This window comes from Astatotilapia calliptera, chromosome 1, assembly GCF_900246225.1.
Source record: "Astatotilapia calliptera chromosome 1, fAstCal1.2, whole genome shotgun sequence".
Lineage (NCBI taxonomy): Eukaryota > Metazoa > Chordata > Actinopteri > Cichliformes > Cichlidae > Astatotilapia > Astatotilapia calliptera.
Window position 1 is genome coordinate 29299883 of NC_039302.1, and position 20309 is coordinate 29320191.

Below are 20309 nucleotides of genomic sequence, written 5' to 3' on the forward strand. Positions count from 1 at the left end.
AGAAGATGACTCATTAATGCCAGTCCTATGCAAATTATAACACCGGACATGTGCACCTTCTAAGTTCTGGATCATACATTTAGCTAATTATTCTGCAGTGGATACTTCAAAGCAGCTGTATCTACTGTATACAGTGTGAATATTCTCACATGTCCAATCATGACCAAGTTGTAAATGTTGTTCATGATAGGTTCTGGGCTTAAGCTTCAAAAGACTGGGTTTTTATATACTCTACATAGGCACTTTCCATTTTACTTTAACTCTCTGAACAATCAATAGCTCTGTAATGTCCTGATTCCTGAGTGAATGACACAACTTTAAAAAGCCACAAGCAATGTCAGCTTTGTCCTCCTTTCAACCCTCTAACATCGCTCACTTGGGAACGCGGTAAAGAATTCAGTGAACTGTAAAAGAGGCGAGATTACTTTGTGAGACATTTAAAGGTCCACCCTTTACAGTTACAACGATGTGGTAAATAGCCATCATAATGAGTAGTGTTTTACAGAATTGCTTCTCATTTTAACTTTCACGCATGGTTTGAGGATCTCCTGCAGCAGTAAATGCCCCTTTGTCAGCTGTTAATCAGTGTTTGGGAATGTTTTAGATACGTAAAATATTGTTAAGCAAGTGTAAAGGGCAGACTCAGCAAGAACATTATCAAGTAATATATTTCCTCGATAGTTTTGGGGACTTTTTAAGACATCCTTTTATGTGTATATGATAATAGAAAGAGTTTACAACTGCTGACCTACTGCTATTTTTGTGCATAAATACAAAACGGTTTGCAGCATGTTTAATTTGGTTGTCTGGATACATTTGTGTGGGCTGGGTTTCATGGCACCACATCTGCTCTCTCTGTTCTTTTTTACATACATGACACAGAACACCATCATAGGGTTTTCAATGTGTATGTGCATTTGTCAACCAGGCGTTCTGCCCCCTTCACTTTAGACCCCACAATAAAAATAACATTTAGAAAGTTACCCAGACCAAACCATTATGGGACATTTGCTGCCAACTATCCAGAAAATGTGTTTCTGGTTCCTTAGACTATTATATGGTTTTCACCAGCAAGGGGCAGAGAGGTTGGCTGGCTTCCTGATAGAGATTTATACAGGCTTCATGGTTCTTTCTTGTGTGTATGTGTGCTGGGGTGTATTTCAACATGCACATGTGGACATTAAATATACAGTTAATTTTCCACTGGGGAAAATGTGAGGTCAAGTTGTTCTGTAGCTCTAAATCCTGGCATGTCTTGATGATTCGACCATTGTTTTAGTTGCTATAGTTCTTGTATTGTCTTCACTATAATTGAGAGCTGAACACTGGTTGAGAAGTATTCATCGACTCCTGGATTTAAACACAGATTGCACCAGCAAGGTGTTGATAATGCTCAAGATTAATGGCTCAGCCATGGATAATCACCCTCATCCCCCACTTTACTGCACAGCAGTAGCAGATAGAATTGTTCAACTCCTTACACTTGTGCTCATAAAGATGAATGGCACACATGGTCTTGTCAAAGAAGACACACTCTTGCTCACTCACAAAAACCGATCATCCACATGTAATCACACACACAGACAAATACACAAGGCATGTGAATGAGGCCCACCAGGCTGTGTTATGTAGAAATCATGAGAGTCGACTGTTCACTATGAAGGAGGCACACACACTTTGAAAACAGCCTTCACTCAAATCTATTTCATCCTGCTGTTTCTCCCATCATCTCCATTATCCTCCCCTGTGTTGCAGATCTCTTGCACTTCTTTCAGACTATTCCCACTTTGTGGCCATATTTTACTCTGGTCTGGCTTTTTGACATGCGTGCAAATTGGCAAATTACAGGATGCCGAGCTGTCACTAGTCAAATTCATGCGGTCACAAGGGGTTTGTGAAAAGTGGAGAGTTAGGGAAGTATTGCTGAGGGGGTTGGGTGGATCAAAGATGACATTAGCCCTCCCTGCACTGGCCTTACATTGTTAATTCTGACCGCTTGATTGACACTCACTACTGTCGTGTATTGAAAAGGCCTTCACTTTTGTGGTGCTTTAGGAGGCCTCCTCCCCTCCCATTCCTCTTTTCAATCTGCTTTTCCCTTCATGTTTTCCCTTGTTTTCACTCTTTGCTTCCACCACCTTATTTGCATCAGAGACTGGGAGGTTTCATATTGTATGGAAGGGAAACAGGGACTCCAGACTGCCCTCCTTCATTCCATCTACCCACCCTCTATCAAAAACTCTTTGTCTCATCCACCCAAGCCAAACCATGGTTGCAGCATGCCTCCTGCCTGGTGCTCCTGGCTGGGATGGAACTGGTGTTTCAGGGCGGGCTGTTGAGACGAACAGCGTGAATGTGTTTTCGTAACTGGGCATGGCCAGGCTAAAGCAGCATCCTCATATCTGTGTCTGGTTCATCCAGTTGATCCCCCAGGAAAGGATGTCTCACTTCAAGGGAACAGGAAGCCGCTGTGGAGGATGGGATTTCTGGGTAAATAGCCAAACTAGAGACAATATCTTCTGTCTCTTTGACATAGGCTGAGGGGCATGGATAAAGAGAAATTAAAGGATGAAGGCAGTTCCACCAACATTCTTTGTACAGTCTTTGTAATATATATATATATATATATATATATATATATATATATATATATATATATATATATATATTATTTATTATTATTATTATTATTTTCACTCTCCCTTTATGTTATCCCTCCTAAAAGACTTCATAAAATAACCTCCAACTACACATTTCACATGTAAACTAGAACAGACCTGTTTCCCCTGTAGATAAATGCCCCCCTCTTGCTTTTAAGTGGTTAGAACATGATCTTAGTCTGATTAATTACACCCCTTGCTGTTTCCCCCTCTCTTTGCACTCTTAGCTAATGGATAGTGTTTATGCTGAAAGTATAGTCGTGGTTTCAGGGGGCGGGTTGGTGGTAGCAACACCAAGTCCTCGCGTGAGGGGAGCAGTTTTAATTAACGTGGAGACAACACCTCTCTCCCTGCTCATCTTTCACCTGAGAGACATGGGGGAACTCTGACACCAGCCCCGCATGCCTCTGATTAAAGTGGGGCCTCATTTACCGTTGCCTGCTGTCAACAAAACACCACTAATGGCAATATGCCTAAGCCTGTGGGGGTAGGCCCAGGGACTATCCCCACCCTGGTTCAAATGAGAGAAAACAAACTTTGCCTAATCTCTGATACATGAGCTTAATCTCTCTGTGATCTTATCTAGGAAAGGTTTCACATGTTAGTAGACGTGACCCTACTGTGATGGACAGGACTGTTGCAGGTAAAAGGTACCTTGTTATTTTTCTTGGGAACGTTGGACTTGATTGAGAGACACTGTTTAAAGGTGACTTAGCCTTCTTAGTAGTTTAGCTGAGGCAATATTCAGAAGTCAGTTACTGACCCTGTACTGGCAGGGAGGAAGTATTTGCACTTCTTTCATCACCTGATGGATGTTGGCATGGGTGTTTCTTGTATTCTGACAGTGACCTCATACATGCCCGAATCTTCGTTCATCACTTCTTCTATATATAGATGAGAGTCATTGTTCAAATAGCTCGGGTTGTCCCTTTGATGTTCTGGCAGAACAAAGCTGCTCTGTCCTTACACTCTTAGAGAACACTCCAACCTGGAATCCTGAACATGATGCGTGTGTCAGCCAGTCCATTAACTCCTCCACACGCCACATGTTCTACATGTTAAGTGGATCTACTACATATGACAGGTTTCAGTCTAATATATCAAAAAATTAAAAAATCCATTTCTTATCCACTTATATTCTTAAAGTCCTGTCATTATAAAGTACTTCAATTTTATATTACCCCACTCCACATTTAACACTGTCTCCACTCTTTATTCTCTTTATTTTTAATGGTTCTAATGATCATCAGTGAGCTATACCACTGACACTCCCTGTGCTGCTGCCCCCATTGTACATTTTGACAAGTTACATATTTTAACACGAGTGGAAGGGCAGTATAAAATTTAATGCTAAAAGCTAGGTCACTTTTCTTTGGTGTGCATTGTACTTTTACAGTCTTCTTATTAGCTGCCCCAGAAAGGAAACTTTAATAGCAGGTTTTTTACTGATTTATGACAAAAGCCATTAATTTGGAGTTTGACTTCACTTTCACCTTTAATAGCAACATGCATTAGACCTGAAGCCCATTAAAGTATCGGGGTTATTAGTGTAATGATTAATTAGGAAAGTTTGTTTCTTGTAAAGTGACAGCTCTTCTTTAGCAGTCCTGTAAACTTTTATAGAACCGTACAACTGACCTCAAATTGGAAATTTGTGTTGGAAGCCTTCTGGCTCACCATTATAGCTCCTGACTGTTGTTAATTTTATATTTGTCCAATAAAAGGCAGTGGGGGATTACAGTATGTTGCCCCATGAACTCCATTTCTCTTGACTACCTCTCTTTCATGTGATTAGAGTTAATAAAAAAAAAGACATGAAACTATTTTTCTTTGCATTCAAGTTTTTAATCTAAAACCTTTACTTAGAAAGTAGTAGATAAAATTAAGTTTGTTGTTTATCACTTAATATAATAATTTGTAATTTAAAATATTCAAATGGGACACAACAGCACTGCACATCTCACAATGATATCAAGTTATGCTGGCCATATCTTACTATTTGACTTTTCAGTTGTGCAAATACAAGTTGAAATAATGTTGTTTTCTGCTTTTAATCAAAGAAAGTCATGACTTATTTAATCAGACATAAAAACTTGTAATGACCTAGTCATGAAAATAAGCATTATATTTGTGTACGTCTGATAGAGCAGGCCAACATAAAGGCTTCTGTCTGTCTGCCGTTTCTCAGCTGTTTATACTGAAGTCAGCGTAACGTGAAGAGGCAGAAGAGGAAGTCGACAATGAAGCATCTTGATTACCGCCCTGGGGAGACTAAACTGTGGAACCGCTTAAAAGATAATGCCCGAATGATGTTTTTTAAACTCTGGCTGCCTATTTTGTGAGCTGAAACAATATCAATGATGTAAAGGAAATGGGACCTGAATGGCACTGTTTACAGTTGTTGGATGTTCACACATAAGCAGCAAGTTCCAATATAAACATCCACTTAGTGCATGTAAATCTAAGGGCTATTAATAAGCTCTTTTATCTTCTCTTCTGGAGAGTGGCTCTACAGGCCTTAGGGTAATCTGGCCTTCACCGAGGAGCTCTCCAATGTGTTTCTTTTCTCTCTGTTTCTCTTTAGCAAAGCCTGTGCCTTTGGGCAAAGAAACTCATTACCAAGCTTTAAACACCTCCATTTCATAGTGCCTACTTAAGGAAAGTTTGTTGTAGTCTTGTATTTACACTTCTGTCTAATCCACAGACTGTTGTGTATACCTGTATTCTAGATACCTCTAGATATTCTAGACATATTTAAACCTTGCCAACCTGCCAATGTCTCTGTTGAAGTTGTTTTTTAGTTGTTTTTTTTTGACTGAAGGTTTCGCTGGCTCTCCACCAACCGATCCCTTCTGTCTTGTGTTACGGAGAGGACAGTGACAGCGTTCATATGGTTGCATCTCCCTTACATATTTTTTCCCTCTGCAGACTGATGAGTTCTGACGGAGCGAATGCCTTTGTCTCGCATTCCTTCTCTCAAGCAGTCCCGCTTTCAACTGTTGTTTTTCTTATTCTTGTCGACAGAAAGTTGTTTTTGCTGCCTCCCTTCCCTGCATGTCCGTGACAGGCATACTTCCTGCATAGTGTGTGTGTGGGGTTGTGTGCACAGGTGTGCGGGCACGCACGTATATGTGTGTGTGCATGTGTGTCTTTGTCCCTATGTATGTGTGTATGTACGTATGTGTGCATACTTCAGTAAAGCAGAAGCTGCTTTCATGTCAGTGCCAAGTGTGGAGAATGGTTCCGCTAGTGAAGGACAGCTTCTCTCACTGCACTGGGCTTCCCACTCTGTTCTGAAGAGCCAAATGCCTTTATCTGATGTTGGATCTTTGTTATTTGTCCATGAAACTACAACTGAGAACATCTTATACCTTTGGTATGGAGTGATCTCCTCCATACCACCATGTGGACATGAACATAAATGGAGCGGTTTAGTCCTTTGCCATCCTATATTGTCATTAACTTGCTACCAACCTACTCCATAAGCTATCTTTGAAATGCACGAAAAGTCTTAGTTGGCCAAACAGGCAATATCCTGTTTGGCCTGAGGCTCAATGTCATCCTCCCAAAACTTCAAATTTTTGTGTCACCATGTCACACCTAAAGCAGTTCCATATTTCAGTCCTATATCCTTGAGATCCAGTGTAGCTTTGTGGCTTGTGTTTGCAATCGTAGCTGCCATCTTGAGTTGTGTTTTTCAGCTACTGTCTTGCGGTTTGTTCTGGTCCCAGGTCTCAAAGCAGATGGTGCCACAGTTTAGCATGTGCAGCACACTGGTGGCACCAATTTACCTATCAGTGACTAGTAAAGTGCAAGCTTCTAAGCATTGTTTCCTTACTAGGTTGTTATTGAAGCTCCTCTGATCTCTCAAATTCAATAAAGTACAATATCTTTCTGACAGTTTCTTCTTACTTCTTAATCATATCTGTACAGTAGTTATAAAATATTTGATTTAAGCAAAGAATAAAAGAGCAAGGTGGTTACATTCATGTATTCTGTAAAAGTAGGTGCTTTAATTTGCAATCAAAAAGAAAAAAAAATGTTATCTTCACAGTGGAAAATTGCAAATATTCCACCAGATCTTAGAAAAACAAAAATAGGATGGCCATCTTAGTCAGGAGCTGCTAAAAGGTTTGCTGTCTCATTTCTTTCTACACAGAAACTCTGCTTCACACTTGAGATGGAAAGTACAGTCTAGCTGCCAAGGATAGATGATCCAGGAGCATGCTTTGATATCTACTCACATACCTTTGATGCTCACAACACTAGAAGTGCAGACATATTTACTAAATCAAAGTAACTTTTCTTTTAACAGCTGCATTGAATTTGAGATGAATGGAAACAGTTGTATACCAATGAAAAACAGCACCTTAAAGAAAAAATGATGTTTCTGGTGTCTGGTGGCATGCAACCCCCCCCCCCCACACACACACACACACACACACACACACACTTTTATTTAGTGAAAAACTTCAGTGAAAAATTAAAACAAATTAAATATAATGAAATTAAGGAATTTCACCGTGTGCAAACGGTTATTATTGCAACAGTGACCGTAATACAGTGATAAGGTGAAAGTAAAAAAGTAAACTGTAGCATTGAAAATGTAATATTATAATGTTGTAGATGTCTATGTCTAATGTATTAATCTATCTTTGAAAATTAAATGTCCCGTGCAGTGTTTGCAGATGTCCACAATAGGCTAGGAGTGGCATTGTTAATTGTACGAACCATCAAGTTTTTAAGGCTTCTACTCAGGATGCACGATGAATTTCTAGAAATATTTCATGTGGAAATGTGGAGGTGGTACAGCACACCTAGAACATGTGCGGTACATAAAGTGTTGTCACATTGTTTTGTTAGCAAAATCCTAGTGATGGAAAAATATGGAAATTGCAAAAACCATCGTCAACTTAAAATACTATTATTTTTCTTTTTCTCTCTTTCCAATACGTATGCTGTGGGGGGTTTTCTGGACTTTAGCTGAAATCCTTTCAGTCACCTTACACAAGTGTTGAAAACAACCCCGGAGAGAGTTTGAGTGACAGCAGTGGCATTGGAACAGAGCTGCCTAGACAGCCCATATCCCTTTCACTAGCTGGAAGTAGAGACTGGCTGAAAATGGCATCTCCTAGGGAAAGCCAACAACTGGCTATCACCCTGGCCGTTTGTCTTCATCAATCAACTTGCGTTTGTTGACCAAGCAACATGATGTCACTATTAATTTCATGCATTCCCTTAATGGGATCCAGAGGGGCATCCTATCCTCACAGTAGGCATTTCCTGCCCTGTTGCATTATGGGATATGTCCTCTTCCTTTGAGGAGATCAGTTGGACTTTTTCAAAGTTTTACATCTTCTCATGTTGTTTTTTTCTCTCTCTTTTTAATCTCTCCTTCATTCCTGTCTGCCGTTTCCCCCCTCATGGTGTTATTTGCTTTGCTTTGTCATAGCTCTTCTCGTTGGAAACAGCTCCACTGTGTTTGTATCCTTGTTATGTGAGTACTTGTGATGATTTCCACTTATTTGCCGAGGTATACACTGAACTGGATGTACCAAACCTTTTGATCAACCCTCAGATTTCATGAACAGATACTGGCGCTGTGTGCTCAGATCAGCGCATTAGCGTTTCATTTGAAAGAATGGTGTCACTGTGTTGACAAGCTCATGATAAGTTGGTGGCTTCTAAGGGAAAATGTTTAAAGCAGATAAATGCCTCAGGACTCCATCTGTCTGTCTTATTGTCCTGATTGTAGTTTATTTTCGGTGATTATGAAAACCTGCTTTAAACAGGCTTTAGGGATGTTGGTTTACTAGCTTTAGATTAAGTTTGCCCCTCGCGCAATGATTCCGCACAAGGTATTTAATGTTATCTCTTCAGACTTCTGTGCAACTGTATTTACTGTCTACATGACTGGCTTTTTTTACTCCTTTGATTATCACAGAGGAGGAGGGAGTTGTGAATGATATTCCTTACTCCTAGTCTCACTTACTCCCTTCCTTCCTTCTCAGCCCCCCTCCTCGCCTTGCTCTCCCTGTTACTGCACCTCTCCTCTGGCTTTAAGAGGCTTAGCAGCAGCTTAGCGCCCAGGTCAAACTGGCCTTTGCCCTTCATCTGTCAGCCTTTTGATGTGGTGCCAGCCTGGGCTGCTTGCTACGCTCTGCCTTTAACAGCACGTCCAGAGGTCATAGGAGGGCTCTAACTTCAAGACCCCACCCCACCTTAACGCTCTACCACCACCCCCAATCCACAACCACCATGAACACCACCTCCTTTGCAGATGTGTCTGTCTCTGATACCCCCTTTCCACCTCCCTTCAGCCCTCCTTTGCCTCTTCTCTGCCCTAGTGCCCATTATTATTTTATAGTTTGGTTCTGCATTCCTTTCACTCAGGCTGTAGTGGAAGGCAGACCTTTCATTTTATTGCTTACACATGTCCATGGCTTTCTTCCTCAGCAGGAAGAAACAAAACAGCAAGAGGGAGATGGCCAACATTAGGACCAGCCATCTAAACTCTCTCCACCTTGAACTAATAGTTGGGGGCCAGGGTACGGGTCTACCTCAGCCTTGTGCCAGTGGGGTTTCAATTTGTAGAGACATAAACAGATACTAAAGCCAAGGTTACAACACAGTGATTTATCAAGGTAGTTCACATCAAATTATCACAGTGCCCCCCTACTATCAGGCACCATAATAACCCCCGAAGCAAGCCCCTGCTTCAGAGGTGCACAGTGGTCACACTTAATTTAGAAGTGCACAAACATGTGTCCCTCTGTCTGTTTTCCCTCTGACCGTGACGCTTCACACTAGTGAAAGATCATCCTGGGCAGGCCGTCAAGACTTTAAAGAGGATGTGAATGTCTGCAGTTGTATGCACATGTGTGTGTTGAAAAAGGTGACTGCACTGATAGACTATGAGCAGCAATCCCAGTGACTGCAACTGAAGAATGCAGATCTGGGCATGCGTCTTTGGATATTATAAGAATAAATGTAAATCTTCAAGGTAAATTTTTACAGTACTAACAGTCCACGTGTATTATGTCCAACATATGTTGTCCCCATTTCTTCATTCTATCACCTGGAACAGAAAACAATAGTAGTTCTTGGCTGAAAAGCACTAAAGTCAAGATGAATTATGTGTGATTTCACAAGCCAGGTATGTAACAGAATCTAACTTGAAATAAACAGATTATTTTTCTGTAGCAAAATTGTGTTTCACTTTAATATGGTGCCTGAACAGAGTGGTGCCTTTGATCTCTACTAGCAGAGCCCAGCACATGGATAATATATCTTTCCGAGATAAAAGTAAAAATGCGCACAAGATGATGATGTCATTCAAATATGGCCGCAAGCCTGGGAGAAAAGCAAACTTTCACAGGCAAGGCTATCCCGGGGATCATTCAGGGTGCTCTCTAAGCCTTCGGGGAAATCAATTACACATTTTCCAAACTGTGATTCCTGCTGTAGGAACTTAATCGCAGAGGCCTTCTGCAGAGGATCATCCCGATGAGTTTAGACACTGTTTTTGCTCCCTAGTGTCTCCTGTCCTCCCTCTCTGTCCCCCACCCCCAGCTTCAACCTTTGCAACTCGCTACATTTGTGTGCAGCTTACAATTCTGCACAGTCATTCATCATCATTTGCTGGCGTATCTGTCTTGAGTGCCTTAGCTTTGATCATGTTGTAGTTTATGCTTTACATCTGTTCTACATTTAACCTGCTCTAATGCTGCTGCTCAAAAACTATTACCCTGGCATAACTGGAGAAGTTTACCTGGTGACTTTGTAGCCATTATAAATCTTCCATATTTGTCATGGCCCGGTAAATAAATGATCCACCAGTTGAAACATTGTGATAAGCAGATCTCCCTTTGCTATTTCCTGCCTTATGGGGCAGGACTCAGAGAAATCCTCTGCTTCCTCTTACGTGATCTTCTCTTCTTTCAAAAGCTTATCTACTCCTAAATCATTCCCTTTGAATTGGGAGGACAGTGCATTTTCTGTATTCTCTCTAACTCTTTCCAGCTCTGCTATTTCCAGTTTTTCTTCCAGGCTTTGCTCCCTGTGTATATGGGCTGCCACTGCACCTATGCCCCTCCAACCCCACTCCCTTCCACGATTGCTTGCTCTGTCTTTTTCTCTGTCCTCAGGAACCAAGGAGCATAAGGCCCTGACCCCCTCCTCCTCCACCAGCACACTAATCATCCCTAATCAGAAGTGAAATGCATTTTTCTAAGGAAGTAGCTGGAAAATTTCACAATCTGCATTTCTCCGACCAAGCTGATTAGGGAAACATTATCCTGCTTTCACAGTCACTTCCAATCTGCCTTTAATCTGTCACTTCAATCGCCTAATTATTTAGTCAATGACCTGGGGACGCAATCTTACAAAAGAATGAAATGCATGCCATATCATTTTCCCTTTCATTTATGCATGATATCGCTGGTTACATGTTATGTTCCCTTGAGCTAAATATGCAAGCCTTGTTCATGTACACGTATTTGTGTGTTGCTGAGTGTGTGCAGGTTGGTGTGTGTACACTGTTTAGGCATTTATTGTCCTTCCCTATCACATCCAGGGGTTTGTGGATGTGTGTTTTTCACTGTGTTTCACGAGTAGCTTGTTTAGAAGCTGCTGAGCTGTGAATGCTGGCTGGTGGTAATGCAGTTTAGGCCTAAGTTGGAAAAGCCTTTAGGGAATGAGACTCTGTGGGGGAGTTGTGTTATTGGAAAGGTCATGATTACAGTAGGGGGTCAAAATAACTCGCTGACACTCTTTATACACAAGTGACTGCTATTGGGCCTCAGGGTGTCAAGAACTATATTGAGTATTGACTATATGTCACAGCAATAAAAAGGAAACCTGTTCTCCACTGGTGAATGTTATACCTTCAAAGAGTGTGATGTCAGGACAAAAGGTAAAAATATCTTCAATGTCAATAAGACTGTCATGTTGACATGCTAATTTTTCTGCAGAGGTGGAAAGAGCAGTGTTTTTTTCCTGGGTGAAAGTGTAAACAGAAAAAAATATATAGAATGCAAAATGTAAAAATTGCTTTTTTACTTTTTATTCATCAAACTTTTTGCACAATGTCAAGAAAATATAGCTGCTTGGAAGTACGTAGGGTAGTAGTGCAAGACCTCTTCAGGTCATTTTAAACTATACCACGTAATGAAGACTAAACAAAATCATAACATTTGAGTTTATGTGTATGTGAAAGAGCTTTAGAAGTTCTACCCCACAATTAAAAGCATGAACTTTCAACACTTATAATACTCTCACTCTGTCACAGCTAGCTCGATAAGGACACAGGCCTGCCCAGGGCATCTGTCTTTCTTTCATCTTTGCCTTCACTTGATGGCAGCCCCTTCCTCTAGTTGTGGGTGCTTCACCTCTCTTATCAAATGGGGATTCTGGAGAGCCATCATGCTTATTTGTTCCTGTCACCCATCCTACTAATAAACCTCTTTAGAAATACGCTTTTAAAAGAGTCTAAGAAAACATTCCACAGTCTGGCCATGGGGCACGTCCAAAGTCCCATCAGGCCTTTGCTAAAACCACTGCTTAGCACCTCCATCCAGCGCTGCAAAACAGATTATCAGAGGTCATGAACTTCGGCATTCAGAAAGAACTTTGACCATGGGAATACTAGTATTAAAACAAAAACAAACAAGCGATTCACATCAAACAGAAATATATTCTTATGATGAGATTCCATTCTTCTGGTTGCATGGATTTTATTCAGTGTCTGAGCTAATACCATTTTTTTAGGACACTGGCAATTCACTACATACGTCACTATATTTATAAATGATATATTGTCAGCTGAAAGTGACATTATATCTAATATCTGCTTTGACATCATTGTGTATTTATGTTTTCTATCAATTTTTACCAACTTTCAAATAAAGACATTTGTCTCTTTGTTTTTCCTTTGAGGACTTTGTGAGTTAAAGAATGCAACAGTTTGTTATTCACCTATTTTTTTTAATGCTACAGTAAACTGAAAAATCTGTTCTCATATGCTAACATCAAGGTTAAAACTGAATTGTAATAAACATAACTTTTGTATCTGAATAAATATTGACTTGTTCATGTGTCTGATTGGCAGAAACTCTCAGTGATCAGGCTGTAATAACAGATGGTGCTTTAACAGAGAGAGGGGGGTGGGGTGCTGTTCGAGTGAGTTGATGTGTGAGCTATTTCAGGAATGCCTGAGAGGAAACGTATTGATTGGGACACTTAGACTTGATAAGGACGTCAGGTTTAAGAGGAGCAAGGCAATCATTAAGTACACCACTGGCCGTTGTTGTTCAAAAAATATATTTGCTTTGGCTCGCTGCCCCCCTCCACCCCCCACTCCCCAACCACCACCCATCCGAACCTTTTCTTCTTTTGCTTTTCTCACTTTATTTGGTTCTTTCTAGCCAGAGGTGAAAAGAAAATCTCATCTCCATCAGGCTAAATTGTGGTGGGCAGCATTATCAGTTCAAAAGACCTGAGGATTTGACAGCTCCCACTCCATGGTGATTAATTACTTCTCAACAGTGGTGGGTTCTCCTTTTTCCCTGTGTGCTGTTATAGTGGTGGTGGTGGTGGCTGGAGGCAACACATGATAAGTCCTGCCCTTATTACTGGTCGCTCTGGGAAAAAGGCTCAGGCAGCAATGGGCTAACAGGGTCCAATCACACCACTGGTGCTGCATGGGGTAAGGGAAGCTAGCATGATATTTTGTTTACTCTTTAGCACCTACTTGAAAGGTACAACTCTGAGTGTGACGTTGGGTGAAATATCCAATTCTGTTCTTCGGTCTCGCTGTCTATTCCTTCTTCCCCTCGACTGCTTTTCCCCAGGATTATAAAGAGTTTCGATCTATGTTTAATCACTATACCAGTAACAACTACAGACTTGAGAGCTCTCTATTATCATCAGCCAAGGGGAAGAAGGACACTCATCATCAAATAGCTGATGGACAGAATTAATCACCTATGGACATCATACAGGAGAAACCATCTATTATAACCAGTGTAATCACACAAGGGACACGGCTTCAATCAACTAAGAGAGACTTCAATATAGTTAAGTACTTAGCTGTGTACATATTTGTATTACAAGCCTGTGGCAGCATTTTCAGCTGTTATTTGCATTCTGGGGTTCTCAAGGTTCTGCACACAGTCAGTCCTTGAGGTTCATGTCTCCCTGTAGGCTCCACTGTTTTGCTTGTGTGTATGAGTGGCACTTTCCCCGAGGCTGTCCCTGTTCGTGTGTGTTATCTGTGCATGCATTTTTGTGTATGTATTTCTGCTTCTGTTTCTCTCTGTGTACATGTATGCACATGGTGTGTGTATGTCTAAAAAAGCCTACATTGGAAAGCTTCAATACTGGACCTGTCAGTTCTATAAGTCTCCCTGAAGGCACTGAGGTGGAGATGAGAGACAGAAAGACACATGGTAAGGCACTGTGCACACATGCCTGTCAAGCGCCTGTCCCCAGCAGTGCGCACTCAGGCCATTGTGGTGTCTTCCAGATGGACACATCTGTCTGTTTCCATGGGAATAAGCTGTTTCTGATGGAGTTTTGTTTTTGTTTTTTTCTTTGTTTATGTCTGTGATAACAGGCTGCCCAAATTTCATGATGCATGGCGTGAGAGGACAACTCTGGAACTAAGACTGATCTCTCAGATAACATGTGTTAAGATGTCATTGTTGAATTGGAGACAGATGTTCTCCTTTATAATCATTTCAATTACAATAGATTTGATTTCTGTTGTAGAAGAAGAGTATGATTACCCTACAGTTCAAGCTATTGCTTCTATAATTTAATGCATGTTTATTTGTTTATTTATTTTATCAGCTGTAGCACGTCATGTATATTTGACATCCATTTTCTCCAATGGGAGCTAAGAGGATGAGTTTTGTCATTACAGACAAGCAAGCAAGGTGAACCTTTCCTAGAGTACGGACCTTTTTCTGGTACGCAGAATTGAAACAACCCCTCAGTGCTTCCCATATAATCCCTGGCATTTTGTTTTGATGCACCACAGCATGAAAATGAGAGAATATGGCAATGTTATGGCATTTGAAGTCAATATGTATTATAAAATCAATCTAGATGAAGATCTGCCCATCCCTCTAATTAGATGGGGTGACTGGAGATTGATTTTTAATTGCAAAAGTAATTACATGGAGCAGATAGCCAGTGACATTTGATTATCTAGGTGATTGATTAAAAGGCCTGGCTGCTGGGGCAGACTGTCAGCCAGCTGAATCCAGACAAAAGAGAAAATTAAAAAAGTTGTCCCGTTTGTAATCACGAATTTCAAGGGTGAAATTACAAAGCCAAACATCCCCTTAGAGAAGCCCAGCATCCTTCCACTTTGCGCCTGTCTGCCCTCCTATCTCACCCCCACCGTCACAACACCCACAAGGCAAGACCTCTGTGACACGCTAAAAAGGGGAAAACAATGATGTGAAAAATGAATTGAGGAATTGTTCTGTTACAGACAGCCTGGTGCGTAAATGACGGGTGCATATATCTGCTTAGCAGCCTTATCGCATCATCATACGTGGCAAACAAAAAAGAGAAGGAGAGATACTGAAATGACAGAAAGAAGGACAGAGAAACACAGTGAAAGAAAACTTATCTTTTAGACTGCTCCTTGACTCATCTTCATCTCTTGTCATCTTACTGCAATAGGTGCCTGCATTCGGCCTGTTAACTGGTAAGGGAATGGGACTAAATAAACAGCTGTACAACATATTTGTTTTCCTTCTTGTGTTTTGGAAAGGTAAACAAAATCTTTTTATGTCTTTCTCCTCCACTGTCATTCTTTTGGAGTAACAGTGACAAGGAAAAATGGTGGAGAGGGACAGCTGAGCAGTTTATGAGACTGACAAAACTGTTTAAATGGCTGTGATGGAGAGGAATAACTGACAATGTCTGGAAATGAAATACCTTCTCCATTTTTGCCTTCTAAAACAAAGTTAGAAAATATATCACCTAGTGAGTAAATACTTGTCCTTTACAGACTTGTGAATGCATATCTATGTATCAAAAAGCTACTACTGATCAACAAAGAAAATAAAATCTTGTATATGTAGTCATCCAATGACTAATATCATCCTACTTAGGCTTATAAGTCCCCACTGACACACACACACATTGAATAGCACATGCACATAGCAACATGTTCTCTGTTCGCAGTCCTCATAACCAGGACATCGATTTATTCCCCACCATGGATATGGCTATAAATTATGCCTGGTTAAGGTATCATTTAGCCTGGGCTGTTAAGTCATTTCTGTCATTTTAGTGGAGGGTTCACTCTTTCGCGCTTTCCATGAAGGCAACATTTATGCCTTTAATTTACAACCCCTTGCCTGGAGGATACTTCTCGGCTTTATGAAGTGGTATTAGGGGGCCTATTTAGTTGTCATGGCAGAGCACTGCCCAGTGTGGCGCAGGCAGCAGAAGCCAGCCCATGAAAAAAGGAGAGACGAGGGAGCAAAGGCAGCGATTTCAAATAAGTATCGCTGTCCTTTTAACTTAAAGAGCTCTGTAGCTTGGCAGGAGCAGCTGAGCAGAGCCTTTGAAGGGAGGGAAAAAGAGAGAAGGGAGGGGAAATGAAACAGACCCGGACCATCCCCACATATTATTCCCCCTCAGGATGTACAGAGTCTATATTGGCTGAAGCAGCACAGCCCCTGGGGTCACAGCTCCTTCTCGAGCTCTGAAAGACGCAGCATTAAGAGGGACTTTCCTCTGTCTGCCTCAGAAACAGGCCAGCGAGTGTCTGTGGATAAACCATCACACATGTGCCTCCCAGCACCAGGCCTGGTCTCTGTGGGTGAACACAAAGCAGCGGCACTTATTAAATTTCCATGAAGTTTACCAAATTTGCGGGATCAGTGGGGTGACGCCGTTAGGGAGTCCATGCCACTGCCTGCAGCTTCTCTCTGCCACCAAAACCCAGTGTGGTTGCGGGCCATTCTCCTCCCACCCCATCTCTACCTCCCCCCTGCGTCGCTCTTTCCCAGCTTAATACTAGAAGGAGATTTCTACTGACTGGGTCTGATACAGTACAAAACTTACTGCCCATATCCTACAGGGACACCAGAGGGCCTGGTTGTAGCAGACAAAAAATAACAGTATAGATATGCAATGATGAAAACATGGCTGGTGATTTGCTGCATATGAGTAAATTTTATTCACACCAAAGGCAAATTCAAACACTTTGACACATAATACACGTGTCCAGGGTTAGAATTCGGTCAGAAAAAACTGTCATGGTTGCACATATAGTGAACATAACCTAAAAAGATTACTTCTTGAAGGATGTGCTAACTTTATTCAGTGAGAAATGGGAACAAAGTTATATCCAAAACCAGAAATTTAGGTAGATTATCCCAAACATGTCACGGGCAGTAAATGCTCACAGCAGGCTGTTCATCTGGGCAAAGACATTTCCAGATGTGAAGCCAGTTACTTAAATGCCGGGTTAAGAGCGCATACACAAACTTTATCCTTCTCACATTTGTCTAAATAAAGTTTGGATGTTATTGGCTCAACTGAAAAATGTTTAATATAAAAATAAAATTTAATAAGACTGAGTGTATTATATGTATGTCATTCCATCATTATAATTAAGCTTTAGGTTGTTATCCTTACAGAGTTGTTTTTAACATCTTGCAGTAAATTTATTGTGAAACTGATATCTTTTATGGTGTGGTTGTATGTGTTAAACATATTGCTGTGACACTGGTTTGTTATGCTTTTGTTATGATTAAAGTATGAAACCTTATTTTCATGAAAAGAGAAGGAAAAATGCCAGATCATTCCAGTCTTAATCAAACTCCATCCATTCATCACTTATTCTGTTATCCAGATCCAGGTTGTAGGGGCAGTCTAAACAGAGACGTCCCTCTCCTTGGCCACTTCCTCCTGTTCCAAGGAGAAACACCAAGGAGAGATGCACCAAGGAGTTCCCAAGCCAGTGAATCCAAATGGTTTCTCTTGCATGTCCTGGGTATGCCCCAGGGCCTCCTCCTGCTAGGACATGCCGAAATACCTCATCTAGGAGATGTCATCTTAGTCAGATGCACAAACCACTCCAGCTTGCTCCTTTTGATGTGGTAAGTAGTCATTATATTCTGAGCCCTTCCCAAATACTGAGCTCCTCACCTTTTCTCCCTCTCCGCTCTTCACAGATGATGCAGATGATGTGGTTCTTTTGGCTTCATTAGGCAGTGACCTCCAGCTTACACTAGGGCACCTTTGCAGCCAACTGTAGCTGGTTTGAGTATTAGTACCTGCAAGTCTGAGAACATGGTCAGATGGAACAGGTGCTCTCTCTATCTCAGGGAGGAGTTGGAGTCCCAAGTGGAGTAATTCAAGTATCTTGGAATATTGTTCACGGGTGAGGGGAGAGGTGACCGGAAGATCAGAGTTGGCAAAAGTACAGAGATTCTATACTTTAGAAGTATAAATACTACTGTTAAAATAAAAGTTGAAGTACTGGTTCTACTTCTTTACTCAAGTAAAACTAATAAAGTTCAGCCTCTGAAATGTACTTAAAGTAAGAAAGTAAAAAGTATCTCTTTGGAGGATTTTTCTATTTTTGTGCAACGCTAACTGAACCTTGTGCTGTATTAACATAATGATAAAGTAATATCAGCAGCTAAAAATCATATGAATCTCTGCTGCACTGTATGTGACATAACTCTGACCATGAAACCACAGCCACTGTCCACCAGTCACACATACTGTTCTTTACTTTAACTCCTTCACAGTACAGCAATCTAACCTGTTCATCCTGCACTCATCTGTATATTTTCATGTAGCCTTTAAATAGCAGTTAGTCTACCCCAGTTTGATTTGCAACATGTTTCACAATATAAAAAAAACATAATGTCATGTGTACAGACCCAATTTCTGACTTAAAAACATAGGGACTTAATGTAAGCTTTACATTTCCAGTGTATGGAATCCCACTGAGCAGTCCTTTCCTTTAAATCTAACCCCTCTTCTTCCTCTCCTGTCCTGATTTTCTTAGCTTTCTCCATCTCTGAGTGAAGTTAGCTCTCTTTCTTTTCTCTCCCTGTGAAATACAGCAGCTGAACCTTTAGCTAGCAACACACTTTGTGACAAACTGCCCACAGTTTGTGTGTTTGCTGATGTTTGTTGAGCTGATAGAAATGTTGCATTTGAAATGACCTGCCATTTAAAAATATTACTCCCTTTATGCTCACTCCTCTTCGGGGCTAGCTAGAAGCTGAAGTGCCGCAACCGCAACTTACACCTGCAGTAGTTCCGGTGTTGTGGTAAAAACAAAAAAACAAAAAATAAAACCCACCATCCTACTTTTAACTTTGGCACACGTCATCTCTTTTTAAAGAGATACTTAAAGCATAAAGTACAGATATTTGTTTAAAAATGTAGGGGTAAAAGTAAAAAGTAGTCAGAAAACAACAATTTTGTTACTTCCCACCTCTGCAGAAGGTTGACATATGGATTGGTGTGGCATCTGCTATAATGTGTATGCTGTACTGGTCTGTGGTGGTGAGGAGAGAGCTCAGCATGAAAGCAAAACTGAAAGCAAAACTGTCAGCTTACCAGTCCACGTTCCTACCCTTAAGGCCAATTGCCTGAGGACATGAGCTCCTAATCAAACTGTAGCAACTAATCAAACTGAAAATGTGTACATTTAATCTCTCAGACAATTATTTCTAATAGAAGGGAAAACCAAAAGGACATAAACTGGATTTTTTTTTTTTTACCCATTTCATTAGTGGAATTTATAGCATTTTCTTCAAAAAATCAGTCTTCATCACAGAATATGAAACTAAATGATGTCCTAAAATTATATCCATTTGTTTTTATTGCAGAAATCTCCTGTTTCAAAGATTTTTACATAATTAAACAATCAGAAGTAATTAGTATAGAATTATAATTTTGAGTTGATTGATTTGAAAAAGCACTTGGCAAACACAGTGCAGGCACCAGGCTTACACTTAAATATCGCTTCACATTCTGTTACAAGGACATGTCGCTGCATGGAAAAAGTGTGTACATGCCCAGGATCCCAGACCCAAATTTAGTATCTGGCCTTAATATGTATATAAATTTTTTGCTGTACAGTATTTTTGCTTTGGAATTGGAATTTTGAAAATGTGGTATGATTATAAAGTTGTTTGAATGTTTTGTAAATTATCTGATTAAATCGCCTCATAATAATGCATGCTATAACTGTCATCTGTCAGTGATTCCTGAATATTTTTGTATCGTGCATGCCATCAGTGTTGGGTATAATGTGTTCCAAAGTAACCCACTACTGTAATCACATTACTTTTTTTTCCCTTCTGTGCGCTTACCACAGTCACCTGATTTCAGTTCCTGTGCAGAGAGCAAGGAGGAGAAAAACAGCAAGCAGTCTAACAGCTTTTCAGTAGTGGTGATATGGACATTACTTTTATTTTTACTGGGCAAAAGGACAAGCGTGTGATGGTGTAATGCAGACTGTATTCAGGACAGTAATAGCTGCATAATGCTGCTAACGCAACTTCAGCCCTCAGCAAGCATCTGCACAGACAGGATGCTAGCAGAAAACCAGCCAACAGCTAATGGCAATGTCTTTAAAGTTAGACACTTTAAAGC